We start from the raw sequence: 13,979 nt of genomic DNA on the forward strand, positions 1-13,979 counted from the left end.
TTAAATTAAATTTAGCAAGCACATTTATTGATTATTTACTACATGAAAAGTATTCTTTCATGTAATACCTTTACATCAAAGTAATGTACAGGAAGCAAATGATCAGCAATCTGTGGTTTCCATCCTCCAAGAGCTGGCCAACCATGGAAGGAACAGTCATCCATCCACACGCTTCACATTCTAGACCAGTGCTTCCAGTAGGAGTTTAATGCAATCCACATAATAAACTTTAAATTTTCTAGTAGTCAGATCAAAAAAAGTAAAAAGAGGTATAAATTAATTTCAATAATGCTTTATTTATCTAATATATTTCTAATGTTATCATTTCAATATGCAATCAATATGAAATTATTGAGTATTTTCCATTCCTTTTGTCATACTAAGTTTTTGAAATCTGATGTGTATTCTGCAGGTATACCACATCTCAATGCAGATGCAAAATTTTCCTCAGAAATAACTTGATCTGTGGTTGAGTTTCATAATGGAAAAAGCATATTTATATACCCAAGTTGTTCTATCCAGACATGTTGAAGAGTTTTGCAATAACTGGGTCAACTGTCAAAATATCAATCCCTTTAATATCTCCATTCACATTTCTAAAACTGGTTCATCTTTTATAGAAGAATTTCTTTGACTTTAAAACAAATATATTTCAGGTTCAAAATCATGTTTGTCCAAGTTAAATAAACTCACTAACTCTTGTACGATTAGTATCAAATTCCAAAGGATTTTATATAAATTGAAAGTAACTCTAAGTTTATAAATATTAAACTGTTATTCAAAATTTTCTTGCAGTTTATCCAGCTAATTTGTGTAATGCTGCCAATCATGAATAAAACCTTATACATTTTGGTCCATATTAGAGAAAGTATACAAGTTATTAGGATTGATTTATATCACGAAAATGTTCAATTTCAACATAAATGCTTGCAGATTTATAGGTCTCATATAACTTTTCTCCCCCCTTAGAGCTTCAAATTTAGGTGTTCCTTGAGAAACATGATAGTGAGAAATCATAAGTCAGTAACACACTGACATTTTCATCTTTGATCACTAAATATTTAGCAAGCATTACTTCTGTTTCCAAAAAATTTAGTTAATCGCACAACAAATCTTTATAAAACTCTTCTACTATTCAACCAAAATGAAAAGAACACAAAGTTATTAAATTTATTGTCTCCTACTTCTTTCACCATTTCATAAACCAACAATGATTCATGTTCATTTGCACATATATACTGAAAAATTTTAACTGTATCCATGATACTTCATACTGTGCTTCTGAAAACTAGGCACAAGTATTTTCAATATATATTAAAAAGGAACAAAAAAATGAGTTTCTCATTAGCAATTTTTAAAATTTGAATCAGTTGATCTTTGATGTTGTTAGAAAGTTCTCGTATGCTATGAAAAATTATTTGGTGGCTTTAACTAGAGATATTTCGCTTTTTGGAAAATACATGTTTTAGTCTTTTCTTCATAATTTTCTAACAAGATTTCTAAAACACATAACTTTTTATACCATCTCTCCATCTAAAATGTTCATGTGTGCAGGTGCACACAAGAATTCAAGTTGTTTTATAGCTGAACAATGTTACAAACTCAGATCTTGCTAAAAATCATTTAAGAATGTTTTGTTGGTCATTTAATCATGGTTTTCAGGCAATTAACTTCATTGATCTTCTTTTGACTATTGATCAAATGTACTATTTATTTGTTGACCATGTCCATTTTCTTATCTTTAAAATGCTTTTTATGTGACAAAGTTTTTTGGTTTTTTTGGTTTTTGTAACAGCAAATTGCAATTCAGTGTGAAATTTGCAGCTTTCCTTCTTTCGATCTATCTTTTTTCTTTACTTTTCTGGGCATAGCACTAGTGTTTGCATTTTCATTTGATTCTACATCAGTATTACGCCCTTGTTTTAAATTTAAAAATCCATCCATCCTTATTTTTTTAATCTGGAAAAATAATTGAATTGTATTATAATTACAATAATGTGTTTCAATTTAGTTACCAGTTATAATTTACATAGGTACCACTATAACCCAAACTGCCTGCATAAAATATTCAGATAAATGCATTACATTACATTGGTGCCTAGAAAAAATATCATTCAGGGGCGCCTGGGTGGCTCCGTCAGTTAATCATCTGACTTCGGCTCAGGTCACGATCTTGCGGTTCGTGGGTTCCAGCCTCGTGTCGGGCTCTGTGCTGACAGCTAGCTCAGAGCCTGGAACCTATTTTTGGATTCTGTGTCTCCCTCTCTCTCTCTCTCTGTCCCTCCTGTGCGCTCTCTCTCTCTCTTTCTCTCTCTTTCTCAAAAATAAATAAAACATTAAAAAAATTAGAAAAAAATATCATTCAAATGGAATCAGTAGGTTGACACTGATTAGATCAGTGATGTGTTTATGTGTAATACTAGAAATGACACACAGGCCTAACACACACACTATACTATGGTAATAAAATCTGAGACAACACAGTGGTTAAAGTGAAATATGATCCTACCAAAACAATAAAGCTGTGCTTAATGGAGAAATATTTTACACTACTGCAGTTTTAAAATTAAAATTAAGCAAGTTTAAAAATTCAATCCCTCAGTTGTATTAGCCACATCTCAAGTGCTTAACAGCCACATGACTAGGTGGAAGGCAACCTCCATCAGATTCTCTACCTTTGTCTCCTCTCTTCTATCACTTTTTTTTTCCTTTCTACCTTTCCCAGAGGAGAAAGAATTGTTAATCCAGTTGGGTTCCAAGTCATTGACTGAACCATATTTCCTAGTTGTTGTTTCTTCCATTTATTAGTGCCATGTAGATGGTTGGGTAAATTAAACCACAGTCAGCCTTCTGGTATCTCTAGTTCCTTCTTCTTTATAGCTAAGAATCTGCCTCTTCACAGCTGACTGGTCTTAACCTCTCTCTCTGTCTCTCTCTCTCCCCCTCCCTCCCTCCCACTCCTTCTATTCAACTAAGTGGGCACATTGACTGAGGGCTTCCCTATTGGAAATATGTCCTGTCATGTTGCATTATCTTCTGTCTTTGTCATTCATACTGATATAGACTGAATGTTCATGCTCCCTCCCCAAATACATATGTTGAAATCTAATCCCCAATATAAGGGTATTTGGAAGTGAGGCCATTGGAAAGATCATGAGGGTGGACCCCTCATGAATGGGATTAGTGCTCTTAGAGACAACAGAGAGCTCCCTCGTGACATGGGAGGACACAGTGAAAAAAGGCCATCTATAATCCAGGAAGCAGGTCTTCACCAGACATCAGATCTGCTGGCACCTTGATATTAGAACTTCCAACCTTCCCAAACTGTGAGAAATAAGTTTCTGCTGTCATTCAGTCTAGAGTATTCTGTTATAGCAGCCCCAAAACACTAAGACAGACATATTCCTAAGTGCATATCCTTGGCTTGGTGGCTTTGTCTCCAGCAACATGCCATTGACTAGAAGTTGGCAAGTCCCAAGATTTGGATTTAGGGAAAGGACAGATCTACAGTGGCCTTTAGGCTTGGCCACAGGACCCTACCTAGGTCATTAGGGCATGGCACTGGAGATAATTTTAGTCAGGACTCTCTGATGCAAATGAGTAAATCCAGTGGAAAGTAGCTTAGGGGAAGAAAAAGAATTTATTGCCTTATACAATCAAACTATGGAAGGGCAGGAATGTAGCTATTTTATCCTTGGGGGTGACTATAACTGGATAAATATGCCTTCTGGACTGTCTTTTGCCCCTGCTTTCCTCAGCAAATTGGCTTCTTTCTCTCAGACCAGCATCTTCTGTAAGCTAGAATCTGAACACCTGCATCTTTCAGCTTTCCCTCTGGAGGAAAAAAAAAAAGAATCTCTTTCCTTAATTTGTATTCAAAAAAATCCCAAAAGGGCCCCAATGGCCTAATTTAGATAATCTGATCCCCTGGGAGAGTTGGAAGGGGAAGTAGTTCCCAAAAAAACAGTAGGAGATGCTGTTAGGAGGGGAAGTGTGCCAGAGAGACAAAGAGATGTCTATTGCCAGGAATTACAAACACTAGCCCAATTTCTAATAAGTCCATTTGTATTTCTTCCCTCTGTTTAAATACTTTAGTAACTTTAGGAGGGCAATGTGATTGGGCAAAGTCAAGATCTTTTTTCTGGAATCTTGAAATTAATATCAATATTTCATCCATGCTTCTAGTACAGCTCAATAAATGAATTCAAACTTCAGAATTCTTATTTAGAATGCTTCAGGAATGTGTATTGATGCATATGATTTTTTAAAAAACACATTTTTTAAACACAATTTAAAAAAGGGGGGGGCGCCTGGATGGCTCAGTTGGTTAGGTGACCAACTTCGGCTCAGGTCATGATCTCGTGGTCTGTGAGTTCGAGCCCCACGTTGGGCTCTGTGCTGACAGCTCAGAGCCTGGAGCCTGCTTCAGATTCTGTGTCTCCCCCTCTCTCTACCCCTCCCCTGTTCACACTCTGTGTCTTTCTCTCAATAATAAACATTAAAAAAATTTAATAAAAAAAACATAAAATGAGTATGATCTGATTATTAGTGATTGAAGGCTCTTTCTGTTGTAAACTAAAAGACAAAAAAATAAATCTGGCTTACAAAAAAAAAAAAATTGTGAGCTCGTGTAATTGAAAAGTCCAGGAGTAGTTTTACATTAGACATGACTACCTCCAGAGGCTCAAACAATGTTCCCAGGCTTCAGTCTCCTTCCATCTCATCTCTGCTTTGCTCTGTCTTGGCTCTTTTCACAGATGGATTCTACCCCCATGATGACAATAGTGCTGCCTGAAGCTCCAGACTTATATCCTATCTTCTTAGCAAGTCACAGTGGAAAGAACCTGCATCATTTCCAAAAGTTCCAATAAACTTCCTAGAATTGGCTCTAATTGCCTCTAATGACCTAATTGCCTCTAATGAGCCTGGCAGGGGTGGCATCAACCTCACTAAAACCACCTGAACTCAGAGAAGGAACTATCAATTCCCTAGGGAAAGTCAGGGCACTTTTACCAAAAAAGGGGCCAGTGGTTTCTGGGAAAACAAAAATGATCAATCTCTGATACATAGATAATTTGAAAACTAAAAATAATAATCCTTAATTTCCCCATTCAAATATAACTATTGTTGGTATTTTGGCAAATTTACTCCCATTATTTTTCATATATATATACATATATATATATGTATATATAATTGCAATTATAATCTACTTAAAAATTTTTCTGCTTTTTCTCTTATCATTCTATAATACACATTTTCCATATCTTTCTATAATTTTCCTAACCATAATTTTAATGAATACATATAGATGAACTTGGATGTCAAGATTGCTTCCTTTGCTTCAAAAAATAAAAATAAACTTGCGATAAACATCATCATGCATATAGCTTTTTTCATTGCTTGGATTATTTAGAACAGTTGAATTTCCAGAAGTTGGTTATTGGATCAAAAAGTATACATATATTTAAGTTCTTTGTATATTTTTCCCGTTTCCCAAAAAGGAATGTAAGTATTCATAAAGCTATCAACAATGAATAAGTATTATATATATATAAAATGTTGTAAATTCAAAGTACACTCCTAAAGATGGTGAAGGTAGCAGTTCCTTCAGGGGTAATAAAAATGCTTATGAAGAGGATTTTTTAACCTTTTATTCTATGTCAGTTTTTCATAAACCAGTCATATACTACTCAATTATGCAGTTGCACATTTGTTCTTTTTGGAAAAAAAAATTATGTTAATTGTACAAGAACACAAATTTAAAGGATATTATTTAAGAAAGTAATATCAGTAACATGGTATTGGATTATTAGACATTTGAACTAGTTCTCATTTCAATAATACCTTCTGCACAATATAGTTAATTGAACATCTGGGCAAAAATTTGCCCACAAGAACATATATCACATGTTGTTAATAACACCAACACAATGCAGAGTTTTAGGTGTCTTTTAGGTGCCTCTTCTGAGTTTTAGGTGCCTTTCTCTACGAGTTTGCTAAACATCTCAAACCTGAATATTTTAAGGCATCTCAAACTTGTGCCCAACATAGAAATCATTCAGGAAATATCTGTTTGGTGAGTGAATGAATGAATGTTGACCAGTAAATCTACTTCACTTCCTATCATCCATTATGCTGAATAGCTTTTCATCTACCTAGTTACCCGAACTAGAAACCCCATCATCCTAGAGTCCATCTTCGTATGTACACTTTTACTTGATTAATCACGAAATTCTCTTGATTCTCTTCATCCTGTTGTCCCCACTCTCCAAGCCATTTCTATTGTCCTAGTTCACTCCATCATCATCTGTCACCTGGATTATTGATACAACCTCATTGGTCTCCTTCCTCTAGTCTCAGCCTTTCTTCACCCTCCTAACGTAGTGAACTTTCTAGAATTCAGAGCCATCATGGTAGTCACTTTCCATGTCAAATTCCACAGTGGTGCACCATGCATACACAGGCTAAAATCTAATATCATCTGACCCCTGACTATCTGCCTTTGGCCCACCACTTGCACTTCACACTGTAGCTCAACTACACTGATTACATCCCTCTCAATCTGCACTAATCTTTCATATCTTTTTATTTTTGCATATGATTTGCATCTGCCTGCTCAGAATACTCTCTCTCTCTACTTTGTGAGTCTGATAGCAAATTTTTACTTTTTCTTCAAAACTCATGTTAAGAAAAAGTCCTTTGAAAATATTGAAGGGGAGGTCGGGTGAGGACAGGATCAGCTATATAATTCGGATGAACAGCTCTGAGTAAAGGTGTTGGTTGAAGCTATCGGAGTGGAAGGATTCTCAGGAAAGCATGAAATGAGAGACAAACAGTGCGGGCCGTGTTAGAAGGCAGAGGAAGAAGAAAATCAAGAGGAGCATAGGTGGATGCAATCTTCCATAAACCAAAAGAGGGAAGAGTTTTAAGCAGAATGAGATAGTAAAAACTTTAAATGCAGCAGAAAAATGGAGTAGGATAATGGCCTCAAAGCATGCAGTGGCTTTGATATTTAAGAGGCTTTCATGTAGTCTTAGAGCACCTTCAGTGGAAGATGGGGGCAAAATATGACCAATGTAGGCTAGTTGAAGAAGAAATGGAGTCGAAACTGTAGACTACACATTCCTTTTAAGGGCTGGAAGAAATAGATTGAAAGAGAGCCATTTGGTGGTGACTTGAGGAGTGGACAGAATAAAGGAAGGACTTTTTTTTTTAAGAATGACTATTCGTAAGCAGAGAGAAAACAGCAGGGGAGGAGGGGGTGATTAAGATACAGATCTGAGACCCAGGAATATCCCTAAAGAGACTAAATGGGATGGGACCAATGGACCAGAGGGTGGGCCTCTCATATAGGAGAAAAGCACCTTAGTCTCTAAGAATGTAAGAGAAGAGAAAATGCTGGGTGTGTTTGTCAACTTCCAAGATACTGAACAAGGCCTTGCTAACGTTTGCCAAACAATCAAAAGATAAGGAGATCCCTGAGAGGACTTCTACATATTTCACAATATTAGTCCTGGCCAATTTAAGCAAGGAGCGACAAGGGTTTAGTGATATAAGTGAATATGGAAAATGAATCTTTGTGAAGGAAATGGGGAAAGGTAGTGTTAGTTTGGAAATAGTGTCATGAAGATGGCGAGGGAAAGAGGGGAGAATAATACATGTGGCTAACATAAACTGAGGACAGTGTGGTCTTTGCAGCCTGCCAGACAGACCTGGGAGGAATGTTGGCTCTGCCACATACTAGCTTTGATCTGAAACTAGTTTCTTAACCTTCTCTGAGCCTGAATTTCTTCTTCCAAAAATAGAGTTAAAAACGCTTGCCTCTTGGGATTGGAATGAGGATTGGAGATAATATTTTTAAAAGGTGCAAAATATTTACTTTTTCTCACCTTCCATTTCCTCATTTCCCAGAAATATCACCTAGAGATATTTATTAACTATATAATAAAAATCTTCATTAAGGTATGTGCTGGAGAAGCTTTTTTAAAAGACATATGCATAGATAAATTTTTTAAATGCACAAATAGATTAAGATGGTTTACTTAAACATAGTACAAAAAATTAATAGGGTGAGGCAAGAAGGGAGTGAAAAGTAGAATTTATAGCTTGTGATTATAAAAGTATTAGAAACATTCTTTTTAAAGATAGTGTTGGTAGAGAAAAATCAATCAGTAGTTAGATGATGATGATAGATAGATAGATAGATAGATAGATAATGACAGACAGACAGATATCATCCATAGGAAATAGTGTAGAGTGAGAAGAGAGACCCACTTTTCTGGTGTATATCAACATTTTATGTTATATCATTTTATCATTATAAAGTAGGATCAAAGATTGATTCATCTCAGTATAAGCAAAAGAACATGGATTTGGGAAAAAGGCAACCATAGGTTTGAATATTCACTCTGTCTCAGACTATCTGGGTGATCTTGGACAAGTGAAAACTTCCTTAAAAGTCTCAGTATGTTAGTTTCTTAGGCCATAAGAACGTACCAAAAATTGGGTGGCATAAAAAGAACAGAAATTTATTGTCTCACAATTCTGGAGGCTAGAAGTTCAAAACTAAGTTTTCAGCAGGGTCAAGCTTTCCTGAAGGCCCCAAGGAAAGATCTGTTCCAAGCCTTCTTCTAACTTCTAGTAGCCCCAGGTGTCCCTTGGCTTGTAGAAGCATCATTCCAATTGTCTGTCTTCATGTGGCATTATCCTTGTCTCTGTGTCTTCACATAGTTGTCTTCTTATAAAGACATCAGTCATGTTGCATTAGGAGCCCACTCTACTCCAGTATGGCTTCAGCTTAACTTAAATCATTACAGCTGCAATAACCCTATTTCCAAATATAAAATTATATTCTAAGGTAACAAGGGTTAAGACTTCAACATATCATTGGTGGGGGGGGAGGGAGCATAATGCAAAGCATAGCATTTATTATCTTCATTCTTTAGGTGGGAATAAAAGTACCCTCCTTTCAAGGTTGTTATGAGAATCCTGTGTGAATATATATATTAAAAAAACCTAGCACAATATCTGACACACAGTATATGAGAAAAGTAAAGAAGAATAAAAGCCAGATATCAAAATGATAACTTTGGTTGTTACCATTTGATTCCTTGTTATTTGCCAAGAGCTTTTGGTGGAGAGATCTTACCAGGTTCTGTGATTCTTTAATATTGCATTTGCAGGTGACCTTGATTCAATATTTACTAGACACTTACTATATATTTGGCATTGTACCAGGCACAAAGATACTTAGGGGGAGGGGACTTGAGGCCACTTCTGTGATTTTCTAAGGTTGTTTGTACTACAAAGCCAACTCCTTATCCCAAAGCAGCACTCAAATCTACAAATTATGATCTAGAAAAGGGGTCAGCAAACTATGAGCCATGGGCCCCAAATTTGAGCCCATGTGTTTGTAAATAAAGTTTTATTGAAAGACAGCCATGTCTATTTGTTTATGTATGGTCAATGGCTACTTTTGTGTTACTTTAGAGAGTTGAGTAGCTGTGACAGAGTTAGGCCCACAAAGCCTAAAATATTTAGTAATCTAATCCTTTATGTAAATGGTATATTTCTCAAAGTTCAGGCCTTGGCTGATACTCTTCTTGGTCCACAAGCCTATTAATTTTCAGAGCTTCAAGTTCATCTATAGTTTGGGCCCTGGCAACTTTGATTCTTCTGGTTTTGAGGCTCAAAACCTTGAGTTCATTCATTCATTTGATCATTCAAATGGATCCTTTGTGATGCAGTCTAGGCGAAAGAAAACCTGAAAAAGATGGTGTCCATATCTTCAAGGAATTTATAATCTGGGAAGGCAATCAAGTCTCTACACAAATGAGAATCACTAAAGGGAGTAGATAATAGCTATAGATAATGGCTTTAAAAGTGGTGAAGGCATGGAGAAGAGAGAAAGAGATAACTTTTATGATCACTATCCATCTAGTTGCTGATGCCAGAAATCAGTCATCCTTGACTCTTCATCTTCAATTACCTGCCACTCCATCCAAGTTTTGTTAATTCTGTGTCCAAAGTATCTCTCAAATCCATCTGTATCTCTTCATCCCCACTGCTACCATCCTAGTTCACATTACTGGATCAACACCAACCTACTAACTGATTTTCTTCCTTTAGTCTTGCCTTTCAATACATTCTCCACACCATCATCAGAGTGATCTTCGTAAATTTTAGATCTAATCATGACACCTTGCTACTTCAAAAACCTCTGATAGCTTTTTGTTAGGATAAAGTGTAGTCCGTGTCTTACAGAGTTCTCCAGAAACTGATTTCTGGTTTCCTGTCCACCTCCATTTTTTTCTTGCTGGACTATCCCATGTTCCACCCAAACTGGTGTTTGAGTGTTTGGAACTTATTGTGATCTCTCTCCACAGAAGCATTCCCTCATACTGTTTCTCTTACTGGAGCTCTGTCCCCTCTTCTCTCTCCTCAGTTCCTTACCTCCTTTTGCCCAGCTAGCTCCTTCATTCTTCAGGTCTCACATCAAATGATGGTTCCTACAGGAACCTTCCCTAACTTACTAGTCTAGCAAGATTGTAGTAGTCCCTCCTTATCTCTGCAGGATACGTTCCAAAACTCCTGGTGGATTCCTGAAGCCATAGGTAGTACTGGACCCTGTATATACTGTTTTTTTCCCCCCGATACATGCATACCTATTGTAAAGTTCAATTTATAAATTAGTCACAGTAAGAACTTAACAACTCATAATAAATTAGAATAATTATAATAATACACCGTAATAAAATATATGAATATTATTCTCACTCTCAAAATATTTTTTTGCACTCTACTCACCCTTCTTCCTGTGGTGATGCACAAAGTGAGGTGAATGAGGTAGGCATTATGACCTAGCATTAAGCTACTATGCCCTTCTGATGATAGGTCAGAAAGTGGATCATCTGCCTCTGGACTGTGGTTGAGAGCAGGTAACTGAAACCAAAAGTAAGGGGGGACTATTGTACTTGATATTTACTGAGAGCCTCCAGCACTTTCCTTATGTAACAGCTACTCCCTTGTTTACTTCTCTCCTCTTGCTCTAAGTACTGAAGTTGGGAAAAACATGTTCCCTCTACTCCTCACCCCATCTCCCCACACCCAACTCACACCCAGCCCCCTCCCCACTCAGACTTGGCATCAACAGGCGCTCAATAAATGTTCCTTGGATGAAAGGGCAGGTAACTTTCCACTAGCTCACTTTTCTCTGTTGCAGACTGTAGGTGGGTCTCAGTGCTGGGGAAAGAAGGGGAACGAGAGAGTGGGCGTGCCTTAGAGGAAGAAGATTCGAAGCCTGGTTGGCTGGGAGGCTTATCTGTCAGGACCAGGGGCGGGGCCAAGAACACTGTTTATTGGCTCCGTGGGGATGGGCGGAGTAGAAATGGCTGTCCTTGCTGGGCAGAGAGAGCCAGTGAGCTGGAATGAGAGAGTCACAGCCTGCGGGGGCGGGCAGGGGCTGCACCTGGAGCGTAGCTAAGTGACATCCTCCTTGGGTGGCTCAGGCGGCAGGTGCAGAATAAGTTGTTAATTGGGAAGCCGAATTCGTGGAGTCAACGCAGGGACAGGAGGGAAGATAATTCTTCATGAGCAGGGAGAAAGAAACCTTTCAGAAGCCAGGACTCCATTATTACACTTAACTTTTCTTTCTCTGTTCCCTCATCCCACCCTGCCACATCATCTAGTCCTTGATTTATTCAGGAAACCTCCTAAACAACTTAGAAGCAGTCCACTGATGCCAAAGAATGATACAGCACAGCTTGGATGTTAATGCTACCAGTTAGAGATGTATAGTTGATTATAATTTCTTCAAGTATTAGTTCGAACTAGGGTGATTTTTTTCACCCTTGCAGATGCACGAATACTGTTACTAATAAATGCAAAGTATATAGAAGCAAAAGTTGTGGGAGAGGAAGAATTAGATGAGTAACAATTACCCAGCATTTTATTTTCTTTGAAAGAACTAATGATACCTGCCTCCTCTTGCATTAGTTAGGTTGCTGTTTAAGATGCTTTTAAAATTGTCAAAATATATCTGAGATGAGGTCTCCACATCCTCAGTTGAAAATTGGGGAAACTAGAATAGTGTACCTTTGAAAAAAAGTACACCTAACCAAGATAATAAAATATGTAGGTGGACAGAAATCCAGCAGCTTTCTTCGTAAGATTTTAAACCAGAACTGAAGAAAGACCATCTGCCATCTCATCTGTGTCCACCTTTTTAGAGTCGTCTCTGATTTATTCATTCTACATTCTAGCCAGGCCAAACTATACAGTTTCTCCAAACTCATCTCATTTTCTTCTATTTCCTATACTGCTCCTTCACTATTTTTGCCTCAAAATTCAGCAAATATGTCACCTCACCTAGAAAATTCCAGTATCTCTTTTCTCCAAGTACAGGAGTTTCCTCTACCACCACAGTGCTCTGTGATACTTATCTCTGATGGTGCTTGTCACATTGTGATGTAATTTTTCTTACCAGTTTCTGTACCGGATTGCTAGGGCAGTATCTTTATCTTGGTATTCCTATGTCTGGCTCAGTAGCAGTGGATATTGTATAGATATGGATGGATGGATGGACAGATGATGGATGGATGTACAGGTGAAGGGATAGCTGGAAGGATGGACATACATGTGGGAGTGAAGGGATAGATAAACAAATGAATAGATTGATGTTTGTACTAAGAGATATATAGGTGAGTAGATAGAAATAAAACTGATTTAGAGACTGAATCTTGATGGATGCTCTGGTTGGGAAACACTGAAAGGATCTTGATACCAGCTCAAGTAGATTGATGAAAAGGAAAGGGGAGGTAGTTGAGAATGGTTCAGTGAAATCATTCTTTCTTAGAAAAAATATTGATAGAACATGTACTAAAGTTAATAAATGCCACATTGTAAGGAGCAGATAATACCAGTTTGATATCCTTAGTGTTTAAAATGCAAAATTCTAACATTTCCCTTCCCCTTTTGTCTCCATTTCTTTTTTAATCTCTAGTGTAAATATTATTAAACAGTCAATTGGAATATCCAGTAAGGAAACCCACATTAGTGTGATTATTTTTGAAAGATATCTAAAGTCTTTTTTTGTTGTTGCTGTTGTTAACTAAACCAATTGACTTCTGTGCCTCTAATCCCTGAAAGCAATCATTTTAATAGCAACAACCCTTTTTCTCTAATAATGCCTGACATGCGTAGAGCTTTATAAAATTTAGAAATATTTGTATGTACAATGTCATATCAATAACTCTGTGTGGTTACTTGAAATTGTTCATATTTTATAGATGAAGAAACTGAGACTCAAAGAAATTAGGTCTTATAGCCACATGGGCTAGTGTAATAGATGGAACTAATGTTCACAATTCTTTACTCCCTTCTGATTTTCCACTACAAAGTAACTTTGCAGTGTCTCCCAGCAAAATCAGTACAGTATTCATCTCTGACATACTTGCTTTGGTCTTGGCCATGTATTTGTTAGCCAATGGATTGTTAATGATCATGACATAAGCAGAGACCTTAAGTCCGTGTGGCTTACCTTGACCTCTTATGTTTCCGCTGTTGCCATGATAACATGTTCTGGATAGCTGTTAATCCCAGAAAGAGATATCTGGAGGGGACCAATCCTATCCTAGCTTGGACCCAAACCTAACTGGACCCAGGAGAGTCCAGCTTGGCCCAGCCACATACATGTAAGATCAACTAAACCCAAGCCAACTTGCAGATTTATGAGAAAAGAAAATAAATACTTAAACACAATCTTACCATATGATCCAGCGATCATTCTCATAGGTATTTACCCAAATGAGTTGAAAACTCATGTCTACAGAAATGTTTATAGCAGATTTATTCATAATTACCCCCAAACCAGCATCAAGCAAAATGTCCTTCAGTAAGTTAATTGATTAACAAACTCTGGTAATCAATACAATGGAATATTATTCAGTGATAAAAGGAAATGAGCTATCAAGCCAAGA

At 37.1% G+C, this 13,979-nt stretch overlaps 2 long non-coding RNA genes across 2 annotated transcripts in view; one reads left to right on the forward strand and one right to left on the reverse strand.

The window, feature by feature from the left end:
- Positions 1–11,340, reverse strand: LOC113603823 (uncharacterized). The gene is made up of 3 exons (XR_003425547.2): positions 11,210–11,340; positions 10,810–10,944; positions 1–238 (listed from the first exon to the last, which is right to left on the reverse strand). It is a non-coding gene; the product is annotated as an uncharacterized LOC113603823 (long non-coding RNA).
- The window catches only part of LOC113603822 (uncharacterized), a 21,772-nt gene continuing 18,678 nt past the window's right edge, over positions 10,886–13,979 (forward strand). The window contains exon 1 of the long non-coding RNA XR_003425546.2: positions 10,886–10,940. This is a non-coding gene — a long non-coding RNA (uncharacterized LOC113603822). The remainder of the gene's footprint in view (positions 10,941–13,979) is intronic.

The sequence above is a fragment of the Acinonyx jubatus genome, chromosome E4 (assembly GCF_027475565.1).
Source record: "Acinonyx jubatus isolate Ajub_Pintada_27869175 chromosome E4, VMU_Ajub_asm_v1.0, whole genome shotgun sequence".
NCBI lineage: Eukaryota > Metazoa > Chordata > Mammalia > Carnivora > Felidae > Acinonyx > Acinonyx jubatus.